This window comes from Gavia stellata, chromosome 4, assembly GCF_030936135.1.
Source record: "Gavia stellata isolate bGavSte3 chromosome 4, bGavSte3.hap2, whole genome shotgun sequence".
Taxonomy (NCBI): domain Eukaryota; kingdom Metazoa; phylum Chordata; class Aves; order Gaviiformes; family Gaviidae; genus Gavia; species Gavia stellata.
Genome location: NC_082597.1, coordinates 85,127,663 through 85,143,869, shown reverse-complemented (window position 1 = coordinate 85,143,869; position 16,207 = coordinate 85,127,663). Strand labels below are relative to the sequence as shown.

Genomic DNA, 16,207 nt, shown 5'->3' with positions numbered 1-16,207 from the left:
ATTTACCTTCCGCAGAGTCTACAGACCATTCTGGATTCGGCGTCACTTCAGAATGGAGACACTGTAGACTATTGGAAGTGTCTGCAGAGTTACTGCCTTCAAAAATCTCTGACATCCTAGAAAGACCATCGTCATCTAGAGGTCCTAAGGGGAGGAAGAACAGTATTGCAGTCAAGACCTTTAATCAAACCTCTGGAGACACAGGTTCAATTCTCAGCTCTTTCATAAATCGCTCTCTAACTTTATATTCCAGCTCACCATCTGTAAACGTACATGGAGAAGTATTTCCCATTTCAGATCACAAACTCTCAGCTGCTGGGAGCACCTTTTACTATCTTTTCATTCAGAATCTCCTCAAGCAGAACCTCAGCTGCTGAGTGGTACCCTGAGATGGTACTTTCTGCACATGGCAACAAAGGCAGAGCCCCACTGCGCTCCACTCCAGGTTACCCGCAGGGTCCCAAGAGGGGTAGTAGACTCACATAGACAGATACAAAAATAGAAGGTAAAGCTTCCTCCCAGGACAGACTTCTTGGCTGGCAGGTACATACTATAGACTGGGGCTTATGTTGGTTCTGGGCTTCTCATTGCAGCTCACCTATCAATTTTTCACTTACTTCAAACTTCCCATGAGCCTAGCAAAAACCTGACTACAACAACCTGTCTCAGATCGTTCTGAAGCTGAGTATTTGTGACCCATAAGCAAGCCAGTAAAAAGCAGCTATTTTCTACTGCCAAGTCTGACTCCTAGACAGAAGATGATAATTATCAAGACAAGATTATTTTATGTGGCAGTGATGACACACAATCCTTCTCACAAGGAGCTCTCTTCTCCATTTCAAGCAAATAGATTTTCTGGCCTGAGCATCAAAAATTTAAACCGCTCACATTCCCCAGTGTTTTGCATTGAGCATGGCTCTCTTCCAAAAGGCAACGTCAAAAAGCAGCAGGGAGGTCCAGTGTTACATTACATCACAACTTTTTTGCGTCATTTGTGTTCGGTTTGCAGTTATCAAATACAGTTTTGTGGGGGTTTTGTTTTGCTGACTCTGATCCCTGAAATATCAGCCTTGGCTTTTAGAGACAAGCTGAGCTATTTTCTTCTGTCACACTTTCACTAATAGCAATGCGTTCACAGGCAAGTTCTGTTCTTCGCGAAGTTGGTGCAGTTCTGCTGCGCAGGGTCTCATCAACTCAGCAAAGCCACTATTTCTGTGAAACATGCAGATCTGCTTCTGGGCTGGATAAGCACTAAAAGAATGAGAAGTGAAAAGCTCTCCAAGCTACCTCAGTCACCAAAGCCAACAGGCATGACTACATACCCCACACATGGCCAGCTTACAGCATTTGGGCCACGTATGGCTTGAATCCTTTGAGTGCAGATGACACTCATGGGCCAGCCCTATCCAACTGCATACCCAGGTTAGTCTCATGCAGCAACAAAGCAAAGGGACCTATAAGACGTTGTTGCACCTCACACTCCCGAATTACTTATAGAAACCCCCTTCCCCAGAGCTCTCCTAAGCATGAGGTAGGCACCCTGTGGCATTCCACTGCAGAGAAGTTTAATTCAAGTCTCACAGGGGTGCAAGAGCCGGACACCAATAAGATACAAATGGCTGCATTAAGCGCCACTTTTATACAGCTCTCAGACCACAAGCAAGACAGCAAATAAAATGTCATCTCATCTGCTTGCTATTCCAGACATTGTTACAACTACATAAAAAGGGGAAGATCTGCCTGGTCTATAGCAGACAGGGGACCTGAGCAGAAGGGAAGAGAAGCACACAGCACTACTCTCAGGTCTGCCATGTCCTCCTACACGACCCTGGTTAAGACAGTCAAACCCTCTGTGTCTCAGGTGCCTGCCTTGTAATCCTTGATAAAGGGCTTTGAAATTGGAAGATGAAAGGTGTCTTAATGCTCCTTGCCCCTATCTTCATATTGGATTCTTTGCTAGTTTTCCTTTCAGGAGGCTTAGCACAGGAGAAGTACTAAGCTACTCCTGAGTCTTCACAGTATCACAGAATCACTGCGGTTGGAAAAGACCTGTAAGATCATCAAGTCCAACCACCAACCCAACCCCACCATGCCCACTAAACCATGTCCCACAGTGCCACGTCCACACGTTCCTTGAACACCTCCAGGGATGGTGACTCCACCACCTCCCTGGGCAGCCTGTGCCAGTGCTTCACCACTCTCTCAGGAAAGACATTTTTGCTAATATCCAGCCTGAACCTCCCCTGGCGCAACTTGAGGCCATTTCCTCTTGTCCTGTCACTTGTCGCTTGGGAGAAGAGACCAACACCCACCTCACCACAACCCCCTTTCAGGTAGTTGTAGAGAGCGATGAGGTCTCCCCTCAGCCTCCTCTTCTCCAGACTGAACAACCCCAGCTCCCTCAGCCGCTCCTCATCAGACTTGTGCTCCAGACCCCTCACCAGCTTCGTCGCCCTTCTCTGGACATGCTCCAGCACCTCAATGTCCTTCTTGTAGTGAGGGGTCTTGACTTTATTTATTTATTTATTTGACTCATGCTCATGAAAAGCAGCAGTAGAAAGCAACGTGCACATAACCACAAAGCAAACCTGGTATCTCCCAGGTCTTTGGGCTTTTCTCACTTTTGACCCCCAGTTTTTGCTTAGGAAATGACAAAACTACAAGGTCCTTCATCTATAGCACAGATAACCACTATATAAGACACTCTCATGCTTCCCTCTGCCCGTGTCTCCCAAACCTATTTGGAAGGCATCATCACCAGGCATCTTTTTGTGAGCAAATCTATCAAAGCAAACCTCTGTAAAGAAATTGCCTCGAGGCTACAGTTCGGTGGTAGCTATGGCAGTGCTCCTGTGCTGTTGGCTTCCACTCACTGTGGAAAGTCCCCGTGAAGTCATGAATAAATGGAGCTCTTTATGCTTTTGCCATGGGATCACATGGGCCTATCAGTCCAGAATGAGCAGGAATCTCTTTTACAAAACCACACTATTCTGAAGATGGAAGAATGGATTCATTTAAGCAGGTCTTCCCAATTCAGTACCTTTGAATAAGAACTGTTAAGTAAAAGCTCATGTCATTTGTCAGCTGAAACGTATTTTCTATCCCTGGTGCTATATTTGAATGACTAGGCTCTGAAAACAACTTTTAGAAGTCTCCTCCTAATTAATAACTTAAACAGAGATAACTTGGAGTCATGTGACTTAACAGCAACTAAATCGAGGTGAGAGTTTTTGCTTAATGCCAAAGATACTTTAAATTAAGTCTCCCACTAAATGACGGACAACTCTCTTCATAGAAAAGAAAAGAAAACCAACAACAACAACAACAAAAAACAGTACAAAAAAGCTAGAACAAATCCATGTGCCCTGGGAGTCTGCCAATGGAAACATCTTTGTCATTAATCACTCAGACACAGTGATGCTAAACTGAATATTCAAGCTAAGATCCATCTCACTTTGCTTTAGCCATCTACAAAGCAACAATTTAGAAGCTTTTGTGATCATGTTTACCTGTCTGAGCTGAAGCACCTACATTAGAATGTGTTTAACCATAGTCTCTCTGTCAACTACAAAGGGAACTTTGGGGGAATCTCTCAGCTACAGCATCCATAGCATAGACCTCCATAGCAGACATCTCTTAGCATTGATAGATAATTAAGGCAAGATGACCCCTGTCCAAGGAGCTGGAAAGACAACAGAATTTTCAAGACACAAAGAACTCTGTCACAAGCTGTTGAGAGCAAGCTTAACAAATCCTCAGGTGCTAGCATCTGGCCAGTCCCTGAATAGGGTACCAGGCACTCAGGAGTTTGAAAACCGGCCATCAACCCATTCTTCTTTCAGAGAGCTGACTTCAGCGGCAGCAAAGCCCAGTCAGTTGATGAAAGCTTTCAAAAATCCTACTTTTGATTATGGATGTGTGAGTTGGGAACTTCCTTTGAAGTTGGTGGTTTGGTGGGTTTTTTGGTTGTCCGTTTCGTTGGGGTTTTTTTCAATTGATGGCTCAGGTATCATTTTCTAAAAATGGATCTCAGGTAGGACTAGAGAATAAGGCTTGATTTTCCAAGCACCTGCACAAGCGTTACAAAATAACAACTTTACTGAAAACAATAAAGTCTGTTAAAAAGGCATATTTTCATGGGCTCAACTATCGTGAAGTACTCACGACCAATTTAAGTTAGGCACATTCATGACCAAGAGTACTCAGTCGTTCTTCAATGCCCACTGTTTCACCCTGGGGAATCAAAAATATTTGCATCCTCTTCTTGCTCCTTCTTCCCAGAGTGCCAGTCAAAAGGCTGCTGCTGCTGCTCAGTCTCCAAGAGCTGAGCTGTGCCTTAGCGTTAGAATAATCTCAAACTCGATCATGTGTAACATCATGCTCTCTATCTGTGTTTCTTAACCATTTTTAGATTAAAATAATGGGACACCTAACAAGCAAAACAAGCACCACAAATACTACCTAACCTTTCAGAGGAAAAATAATGCAGGGTCCATCCAGCACAGAGATGACATTGTCACACGTCTGTGGCAAGCTCCGTGCTCCCAAGGTTTTTCCTTTCAAGCATATGTTCCTGATTCTGTACACTGCCTTTTGTTTCAGCGCTGCTGTGCTCATTCCAGCCCTAAGACAGATCTTAAGTCTATATAGTCTATCTAATCCTAAGCAGCCATAATTCAATAAGCCTGTTTTTCCTCTTCATGCTATTGGGTTCGAATGCTTTCTTTGCTAAACCTTCCCACAACATGTCCTATAACAGAGATAACCTTGAGCTGGCTATCCAGAAAATACGTTGCATCAATGACCAGGCATAAATCTGCGCAGATACTGCAGCAAAAAAAGCCATGGCTGAAACCAATGTCACATCAGGTTGCAGTCTCGGAAGAACAGACAGAAGTAGGAGACACTACAGGGCAGAAACAATGAAGGAAGAAGCCTCCCTCGCTCCCCCAGGCTGCAAGGAAGCCAAATATTATGATAGAGACTGTCATTAAAGCGGTATTGTAATTGCAGCTTCTAGAACCTTTTCCCAAGAAGTTGAGGACAGAAAGAAGGTTCTTTAGACGGTGATGAGCTTCTTTCAAGAGAAAACAGAAAAGAATTACCCATTATCCACTCCAAAATCTGAAGTCACATCAGAGAACGGTGTGCACGCAGACACAGCGCTATCAGATTTATAAAAGCAGCACCTCACGCAAGTGCATATGAACCCTCTCAGCTTTCTCTGATGGAGGCTGGGAAAGGCAGCAAATAAGCCAGCAGCTGCTATTCCTCAGAAACCTGATCACAACTGCCTCAGGATCTTTGCTTCCCCCACTCAGTTACTCCAATTTTGAATCACACAAGGGCAGGTACGACATCGGTACGAGCAAGGCTGGGCGTGGAGAACAGACAGGCAGGTGTACAGCTAAACTTGGGGCAGCGACGAATTGTGCGCTGTGGGTTCTGACAAAAGAAATGAGGAGGAAGCGACTAGGGGGGGCAGAGGGGAAGAAAAGAAGGACACTCATCCTCCCCATTTTCTTTTGTTATTTCTTTATGATGCACACAAGTAAAGCTTTAAAAGACAAAAATACTTTTATGTATATGTTCCCACAAGTAAGAGACCATATAGAATTGCAATAGGGTTGTTTTCTGCCTTTTATATTAATTTTATGCACATCCTTCTTGAATATGTTTGTTGGAGAACTCTTTGTAGATCCAGAATCAGGATGTCCTACTGGGGTTGCAAGAGTTCTTGAATAATAAGGAAACAGAAACCATCCAGATCCAAAGAAGAAATTCTTTCCCCTTTCCATTGCTCTGGCTTGGCTCCCCTACCTTCCTGCCGTGCCATAACGCTATCTGTTCTTTCGCGCTCCTCAGAGTCTCCCAAGATGCAGGAACAGGGACAACCAACACCTACGGAAGAGTTATACCCAGAACCACAAAACAAGGTGGGACACCACCAAAAACTACCAACATCAGGGATACAGGAGATAAGGAGATCCTTGAGGAAGAACCAATCTTTTCCCATCTTTTGCATGTCACCTTTTGAGATAAAAAAAGGGAATGCTGCAAAGAACTAATAATTTCCTGAGAAACACATTCCAGGGTGGGAAGCACAGACGGGTAAGAACCAGAAAAATGAGAAGTAAGTACCAATTTAAACGTCAGTGAAGTTTCTGATAATGCGTCTAATTGTACGGCGCAGAAGAAAATTCATCCTTAACTTTCTAATTTGGGTTTATGAGGAGAAGTATGTAATTCAGTGGATCATCAGCATGTAACATACAGCAAGTATTTAAGCTTTCCAAAAGCATGCCCTGCTCCAGTCAGGATATGCCATTTGGAATAGGTTGGGGGGAACTCATTAAATCACTTGTTTATCATTCGCACTACAGGAACGTGAATTCTATTGGCAAAATGAATCAATCAGACAGCAAAGAGCTATTCTCTGGAGTCCATGTTAATCAGCCCGACAAGCTGTCACTAAGGATTGGGTCGGGCTCGTAACAGAGCATCCAACCAGTGGAGAAAAAATCCCCGAGACCGCTGAAACAGGCAATGTTCACCCATTAAAAGTTGTCCCCAGAGGCTTGTGTCAACCAGTTATTACTGCTCGCACACAGCTGCAGAAGCTTTTAAGTGAGAAACCTGCATTCTTGGACGTTCCAGAACCATGTGTGATGGGGAAACATGCTTGATCCCCACTATTTCTGTAAGGACAAGCAAGATGAAGTATCCTGAAAGAAATGCTCTTGGGCTCTACCATAACCCTCTGAAGAAAGCACATTCAGCCAGTTGAAAAAGGACTAAAACTAGGACACATGTCAGAACAGCTACACTGTTGGGAAACGCAGAGTTGTCATGCAGTCTGCACTTCAATAAAACATTTAAAAAAACCACCACCTCTATTTCTACAGGCTATTTTCCACACAGACACATTGTTTTCAAGGTTTCGCTGTTCCCTGACCTCCCCCAATGTATGTCCAAAATATAAAGTATCATTTAAAAAAATGCCATGCATAAGAATACACAAAAAAAATTAGCTTTTTATTTAAATAAAAAAACCAAACCAAAATCCACAACCGTTAACCCACCCCAGCCCTGGTAAAAATCATGAACTCCTAAAATCTCAGGATTCTGAGATATACACCCTGTTAATGAGACTAAACATAACAGAGAAAACAAGCGCTAGTTGGACCGCAGGAGCCCTGATCAAACCAGAAATAAAAGTACCATGGAAGAAAAAAAGTAGTCAGCAGTTCCGATAAATACTGTGAAGCAGTGTAACACATATAGTGATGCACAAAATCAATATACTGTACTAGAGAACACAATCATACACTGCGGCTGCTTGGACGGGGGAGTGATAAGATCAATGGTTTTGTTCTTGTCAGTACTTGCGCCAATGGTCCGTTCAAGCTGGAAGGAGTTTAAAACTAAGTATGACTTACAGTGACACAGCTGCAGGATGGGCCACGAAACCTCCTGAAGGGCTCGAAGAAGCCAAAGCGGTTTAGCTGAAGGGCACTTCAGGACAGGGTACAAGGGAAGGCACTCAGAGCCACTCTCGGAGGGAAAAACGATAAAAGGATGAAAGTGTTTTAATAGCAGCAATGTATTTTGAGTGTAAATGCTCAAAAGCAAGGATGAAAACATTTCTATCCTCACAATAAAGCTTCTTCATCTCACCAAACTCTATACGAAGTGCTGTGCGTGCCGCTGCTCTAAACTGGACATTAAAAGCTACACCACAGTACACCAGGACAGCGTAACTATTCGCATAAGCATTTAAATCCTGCCCCAGCCTGCATCGGCAAGACAGTATCCAGCAGATCAAGGGATGCGGTTATTCCACTCACCACTTGTTAGACTACACTTGGACTACTGCGTCCAGGTTTGGTCATCCCAGCTCCAGAAATTGGAGACCATCCAGCAAGTGCCACCAAGACAAATGACCGGCACAAGTTGCTTCAGGGAAAATTTTAGCGTGGCTATAAGAAAAACTGAGAACAAACTGAATGAATTGAGAACAATTTAACATTGGGACAGATTACCGAGAGAAATGGTGGAATCTCTCTTGCTGTAAGTACTCAAGGCTGAGCTTGACAGGACCTTGGGTAACATCATCTAAGGCCTTGCTTTCGACAGGAGGTTGGACCAGATGTTCTCTAGAGGTTCCTACCAAGCTCGAATTTTTCTGTGATTCTGTGATCTAGACACATGCTATGCTAATCACCGCTAAATACTACTTTTGCAGCAACCTCACTTTAAATTAGAATTTCTCTGGTTTTTCTTCCTATTCCAGTAATAAAATAATAAAATACAATAAATACAAACAATAATGACAAGCAGAAAGGGGGACAGTTCACTGTTTTTCAGAATATCTGTCAGCATCTATTGAAATTATCAGGCAGTAGGCTTAAAAGGATGTGCTCTCTCACAGAATACATAATTAAACAAGTGAACTTACTGCCAGAGAATTTAGGAAGGCCATAGGATAAATGACTCAAAGGACTTCCATGAATTCATTCAATTCCTTTAATGTCTATTAAGCATTCTTTACCATCTACTTTCAAAGACAGGATATGCCAACTCTTGCTCTGAGCCAATATATCCAGTTTTACATTTGAGCCTCATGAATGGGAGATAAGTCACACCACTAGAAGTCAAACATAGTAGTCTTGACTGCCTTAACTTGTAACCCCACTACAGTTTATATGGATCATGAATTTAAATGCTTACAGCAGAATGATAGAAACCTCATCACTAACATCTAATAAATCATAAAGCACAAGAATGATTTATTCCAATTAAGTTGTAAATGGTGGAACAGGCTAAGAAACAAAACAAGGAGAGAATCCAACAATAGTGCCAGCTTCCATTTCTACCTAATGGCAGAAAGAAAGAGTTAAAATTCCCAAGAAAATGGGATTCCAACCTGCCAAAGTAACAGATAGCTCTATCACACCAAGGTCATACATCATAGCCACCTCCACAGGTCCCTTCTATAAGCAGAGTAGATAACACCTAAAAAAAGCCTAAATAAACATAAAAATAACAAACCAGCATCAAAGATAACACCAGCTATCTGCATTTTAAGGTACATCCCGTAAGACACAAAACCAATGTTGCACTGAAAGACACAAACCCAACATCCTTCCAGATGCTGACAGTGGGAAAAAAGATCTCACCAGAGAGTCCTTTTTACATTCCACATGCTGAAAAAGCCATTAGAGCAAACGTTGCTCTGACAGTAGAAGACAAACATATGGCTTGAGGGGCTACGGAAAGTAGGAAGAATTGTTACTGCCAGACATAAAACAGGAAACTTTTTCATTTTCTTATCTCTACCTTCTGCAAGTGTTAAATACAATGTTGGTTTATTTCTTTGCCATTTAAGGAATTATTTTATTAGCTGGTTTGGAGTCATAAAAGAAAAATATTACAACGGACACCACAAAAAGGGACGTCCCATAGCAAAGTCTTCACCTTGACTGTCATCTATTGGATGACAATCTCAAGAAGAGAACTTCAGTTTTCTTAGTGACACTTTGCAGGTGGTGGGGAGGTTTAGGATTTGTGTTATGTGTCGTGAGAAAACTTCCACTCTTCCAGGTACTTCTGGAAGTCAGTGACATGCTAGACCTCCGGAGTACACAGCCAAATAAAAGGACGGTCTACGGGTCCTAAATCTGAAAGGAGTTTTGTGCCAGTGGACCATGCTGCACAAGCATGTGGAGTTCAGAGGTGGCTTGCCAGTATCAAGCCTCTCACAAGGCATGGTGTGTAAGAGATGGCCTATTGCTTAAGACACTGACCAAGGACTTTAGAGATCCAGATTCAGTTTCAGTTTAACTTTGTACAAGTCTCTTAGTAGGACACACCTACACCATGGATATAGAGAGATTTAAGCTGTTTCTGCCCAAGCTGATCTGGAAATGAAAGTGCAGGGCAGACCACTGCAAAGGCACCCAAGCTCGAGATAGGTGATGGGCAGAATTCCTGAGCTCATGGGCAATGCCACGCACACGTAGCCGAGCAGAACTCAACACGGGCCCACCTGCGCTGAACCACGCTACATGTGGACTTGCTAGTTCTAGTCTCCAATAGCTCTTGGCCCTCTACTCATGCTCCTCTGCAGATGTTCAGTTTGTTTTGGTGGCTCAGCTTTCCGTCTGTATCAGGAGGATAAAAGCACGGCCCATGCTTACAAGGTGTCAAGAGGATAAATATATTAAGTGGTCCTAAGGGCACCCTGGGATTATGGCAACCGATGTAACATCAACTCCTTAAAGCAGGGAAAATGGAGATGACAGGGCAATCAAAACTCTAAGGAAAGAGCAATTGAGAACATAAAGTTTGTTTTTTCCTAATCTGACTGTGCGTTTGCAACCAGAGGACACTGCAGAAGAAAAGGCACTCTTTGGGACACAGCAATAGCTAGGTGAAGTGAAAAAAGGCGGGGAGGGCACACAGAAGTACAGGACTTATTATAAAATTCTTAACCACCAATTTAGTTTAAAACTCCTATGAAATGAGACAAAATGAGATGTTTACATTTCTGAATTACAATCCATTGACAGACAGCTCTCTTACCGGCTTAAGACCATAACTGGTTGGAAACTCTCCAAGTCAACTGCATCCACCGTTAACCATTACACACATTATTTGCAGAGTAAACTGCATGGTTTAAGCAAACATGCTTTGTATCACACGTGCAGCATGGTAGAAACGTGAACACAAGCAACTAATGCATCTCTGCTAATGACTAGTAATTCGTTAAGCTGATGAACCCCTACAGCTTATAGTCATCTGTTCATAGTCTTATCTTCATCCATAGCTCATGACTGTCTTGCTTCAGACTTGTTCACCATAAAAAAACTAAAAACCATTAAAAGCCACCTATTTTAGTTAAAAAAAAACAACTCACTAGTCACAACTCCTTACAGTGTTAGAAATCGGTAATTCTGTAAGTAAGAAATGATTAGCATACCAGTTTCTGCTGGTTGTAATTCCTTGCAGCAACTCTCAATACGTGTCGTACACTTTTAAGAATCAACAGTAATGTCGTCATTCCCTACTGCAGACCTACGATTTGTACCTACAGCAGTAGAAATTGTACCAGAATGCACATAAAACAGAAGTATGGGGGAAACCACAAAAGAAATAAAAAAGATACAAATTCAGTCCCTGATGCCTCATGACTTGCCAGACTTGCATGGGAAGGAAGACATACAGGTGCTAGTCCAATGTATTTTCAAAACTATGTATCCCTGGTGCATTGATTAGAAACAGCACAAGGGGTTTTCATTCAGGAAAGTTGTAAGACAGGCAAAAAGACGGGAGTACCAAATGCAGCTTGCAATGAGGACCGAGTAGATTCAATAGGAATCCATGGGTACAGAATTCCTTCCCCGCTAAAACGGAAGCAGCATTTGCCAACATTATTAATTCTTTTGACCCTGAAAAGTTAATTCTCATTTACTGCATTTAACAACAAAACCACAGCAAACACAAGGAGGCAAAGAAAGAAAGAAAAGAAACGGCAAGCTAGTCATTCTGTGCTTCAGCTGGCATCCCCTTCCCAGGGATGTGAGGGGTAGTGAACAGCTCTCTGTTCCCCAACCATGCAGAGGCTCCGGGCAAGAGAGGAGACGAGACAGCCAGCACGTTAACTGTGACACTAAACACTTAAAGATGGGTTCGGATTGGTTACTAAGATTGGAGGGACTTGGCTATGCCTTGCTGAAGGACAACCCCAAACATCGCCTGGATGTACTGTAACCCCGTGGAAAACCTAGCCCGATCTGCATCACCTGAGCAGCGATAAAGCTATTATTGGCCCTGGTGCCAAGTTTTGAGGACATTATTGAAGATGAGCTGCAGATGACTTTTAAAATTCAAACTGGTGGCAGGTCCCAAGAATATTCACAATCCCTGCTACGCCAGATGGAGTAGTTAAACAAAAAAGGTTGGGACAGCCATCTGAACTTTGGCCCAGCTCAAGAAAAGCAGGAGGAAAGAAGACCCATCATCCCAGCCAAATTCCCAAACGCTTGGAAGTTCAATTATCTCCGCTGAATAAATTCAGCAATTTAAGTTGCTCCTAAGCAGCAAGGGTCTGAGCTGAATGGAGATCTGAGTTGATTTAAAGCTCATTTGTTTCAAAAAGTTGTGCAGTTGCTTTGTGTTCAGTGCCTGCAGTCATTTCTGTAAAGTGATATTAAAATGATTCCGTTTCACGTGACCACCCCGCCAAGTACAGCAAACATCCACTGCTTAATAAAACGTCATCAGCCATATTAGGTTCCTTTACTTTGTTTGGAAGATGTGGTTTATTTATTTCTGCAAGATATTTAAAGCAAAGCCCAAGATATCCAGCAGAATTCTTCCTTTGATTCAAAGTTTCCATGAGTTGCTGAAAGGGTGGGTAACTTTACAAATTATATGGGACAAACACAGAGCAGCTACTAAGTATAGTATACCATGCTACCTGCGACGACTCGGCTGCCCATTAGGAACATCCTAACTTTATGTACAGCAAACCCCCAATTAACTGGACTTCACTTTCACAAATAGGACTGCATCCTCCCATCTTTTCCACCCAGGTCTTCTTCTGTGTCATCAGCGTTTAAATAAGCAAGTTAGATGCCAGATAATGGAGTTACACACTCATCCTCTACTCGCGTGAGGAAGATGATACCCCTCTGGAAGGCAGCAGGACCCAACAAACAGGGAGCACGCTAACAGAGGCCCAGTCCAGCAGCTTACGGAAATGTTCTGCATGGGTCTAGGAGTCCAGAGGTAAGTAAGAAACATTGCAGTCCTTAGGTTTATTCAGAGCTAACGATAATTGTACCCCATGATTACATCCACGGCTTTATAGAAGTTGATATCATCATTATTTTTAAAAGTTAGGGGAATTGAGACACAAGGTTGAAGAAATTTGCTCAAGGTCACGCAGCCGGTGGATATGAGGAATAGAACCTGAGACTTATATTTAAAGAAAGCTTTTACTCTGGGAGTACGGGGTGGCAGGGAGGGCTGGAGGGGAGTAATTTGGTTTCCAATATGAAATTCTTATTCCGCTTCTCACTTTCAATGACTATAAACCTCTCATATACAAATGATTAAACTATGTCCAGCAGGCTATATTATAACAGATGTATACAACCAATCTGCTTTTTGAGTCATCAATCAGCTAACTCATCGTTTATCCAAAATAATAGACACAAATCGCTCTCACACCCACCTCCAGCCAGAGTAAAGACACATCCACACGGAAGGAAAACAAAAATAATTAAAAAGGAAAAAAAACACGCCAAAAAAATAAACCAACCTGAATAGAATATGGTGTTAGCAAAGAGCAGTGAGCGAGAGGAACACTGTGAAAAATGCCGTATCAGATGTCTTCCCCATCAAGTTGAAACAGCTTAGACCCTAAAACCAGTTACGGGGCCCCTGCCACCTGGATTAACCAGTCTAACTCAGCTCTGAAACAATACTCGCTATTTTAAATTAAAACTAGTCCCAGGCCTCAAATAATGTTTGACTATTACTCCGTAATGTCATCGTACAGGTTTTTAAATGGACTTTCTTAACATCATATTCATTAGGACACCACACTGTTTGAATTAATATTACCTTTCCTTCTCCCCCCAGCCAAAACATCGACATGTGAAAACTTTTATCTAATTGTTCTCCCCCGCTGATGTGGAGGTTTGCGTAGGCACACCAACAGGCTATGCCATTGAGGGGAAACGAAACCTAAAAGCTGGGATCTTTGCACAGCTTATCAAATCCCTACTAAAAACCGGATTCTTCCTGCCAACGTTGACTGAAAACATTCGCTTTTTCCAGATTTCACTCTCTGTCTTGTTTTGGTTGGGTTTTTTTGGTTTGGTTTTGGGGCGGTTTTGTTTGGGTGGGGGGGGTTGTTTGGTTTTTTCCCTGGTGTTTGTTCATTTGGTTGGTTGGTTGGTTTTGAGTAGTCTTACTTTGATGGGATTGTACCGCAATTGTCACTGCACTGCTGACTTATGTCCTCAGAGCCGAAATACGACAGAAGTAAATACCGCTATTATGTCAAGAGACAAGCATCCCAGGGTCGCTCACTGCCTCTCCCTGCCGTTATTCCCCGTGTCAGAAAATGGGGAATATCAGATAATGCAGCCGGGGGGGGACAACAAAAAAAAGAGAGGACTTGAACGTTTTTCCAGTTCCAAGCTGTCAGTAGTCAGCAATTTTGTTCTCAGTTCAGGGACAAACTGCCCACCCCTCTTAAACCTCAGAGATTAACTTTTGGTTATGCGTAGAGACAAAGTCTCTTCACAAGATTTAACTGTCTGTCCAACAGGTTCAGTTAAGCATTAAAGCTTTGTACTCCAAACTACACAGTGCACTACAGCATACGTCCCAGTTTGGTATAAGTAAGTATGGATTACCTTATATAATCCACTCTAAAATTCTTAGCTGCTTTACAGTACCAATAGCTCCAACAGGGAATGGACGCGCTCCCTTTCTTTTACTCTGATCTGAGACTCCAGCAAAAGTGACCTGGATGGCTGCTGTGCTACTGTATTTACGCTCACCGATAACCACGTAACACTGGTTTTAATCTACAGGAAAAAATATTAATTACCCCCCGCTATAAGTTTATATTAGACAAATCATTAATGCAGAAAAATACTCTTCAGGAGCAACAGTCTTTATCCATTATTTTAATAACAGAATATCAGTGAAAGTATCACTGTATTTGACTTTTTCCCGCTACTTCTAGACCAGCAAGTTTCCAGCCCATCTTTTTTCCTTCTGGTCTTATGTTTCAGCAAAAGGAAAATGCTTCTGTTATAAAATTTACTTTGAAACCAAATATCAAATATCTGAGTTTGCAAATTTGACTCCATTTAACTTAGATAAATGATAACTTCTGCTTATCATTATACCATTAATAAATAGCTATTATTCCTACCAGATTTTTTTGGTAGTAGTTTAAATATGAACAATTTAACAAATAAACCACATTAAGGATCTTCTTGACTATACTTAGCTTTTCCTTAGCTCTTTCTGCAACACAGAAGATCAGAGATTTAGTAATCTTGCCATATGTTCCCCCTAATAAAATGCATTTTACACTAATATTAAGCAATGCTAAAATCTAACAAGATATGTATTATGAATGCTTCACTGTATGTGGACTCATTAACCTTAGTCAAATGCATAGAACAACCCAAAATTTAACCATGGCCACCGTCTACTTGCCGAGTTCTCTAGTGAAGTTTTGATAACTTAGTCTCATCACTTCAAAATTTCCCTTGAGGACCCTACGAAATTCTCATTTCACGAGGGAAATTTCTTTGAAAAATTAATGTTTTCTAGAATTTCCATTTTATAGCTAGGAAGATTTTCTGATACATTTTGTGAAAATAATGATTGTAATCTTTTTCTCTAATAAAACAACGATGTGAAATCTACCCTAGAAAGACATATACCCTAATTTGGTGATTACCTTTCTTGACAATTAAGCTGCTATCTGCACAAGCAAAAATCAATATTTTATTTCTTCTGCAGTGCTATATTGGCTACTTTGCAATCTCCGAATGTTTGCACATAAATATTCTTGAAGGAAAACCAAATCAAGTAACATTTGTAGTTGCCCAGTCCCTTTGCAAAACATATTATGCACTTAGGATGAATTCAGTGTAAATCATCATCCTAGCCACACAATTAAATACTCTAAGCTTCCTTAACCCTCAGCTCAGACTGTCCTAATCTCTCAAAGAAAGCAATGCCAGATGGCCAAGAACAACTGCTAAGAATCAGAGGGCCACAGAGAAATACCTGGAGCTCTTAGTGCTACGGTGGAGAAGCAACTTCTGTTTCAACTTACTGCTGGGCCCCTCTTCGATCAATTTGCTTTGCAGAACTCACACGCGAGCCTCCCACCTCAACTGCTACACGCGCTACTAATTTTCAAAACTTGTATTTTGCTGTCATGAATCTAATTCCCAAACACCGAATTCTTGCTGGGCAGAAACAGTGCACCACCTCTTTATCGCAGTTATCACAGCGACAGCCTCTTTGCTACGCAACGACAGGGAGAATCCACTAGCCACTGCGCTTCTCCTTCACCTTCCAACATACACGGGTATACATGGATACGTGTATCTATTGAAATACATAAAATATATTCTATATAAAAATAATGTGTATAAAACAT

The 16,207-nt window shown here is 42.0% G+C and overlaps 1 protein-coding gene across 2 annotated transcripts in view; it reads right to left on the bottom strand.

The window, feature by feature from the left end:
* The window catches only part of TSPAN9 (tetraspanin 9), a 200,532-nt gene that overhangs the window by 90,682 nt on the left and 93,643 nt on the right, over positions 1 to 16,207 (bottom strand). The window lies entirely within an intron of this gene.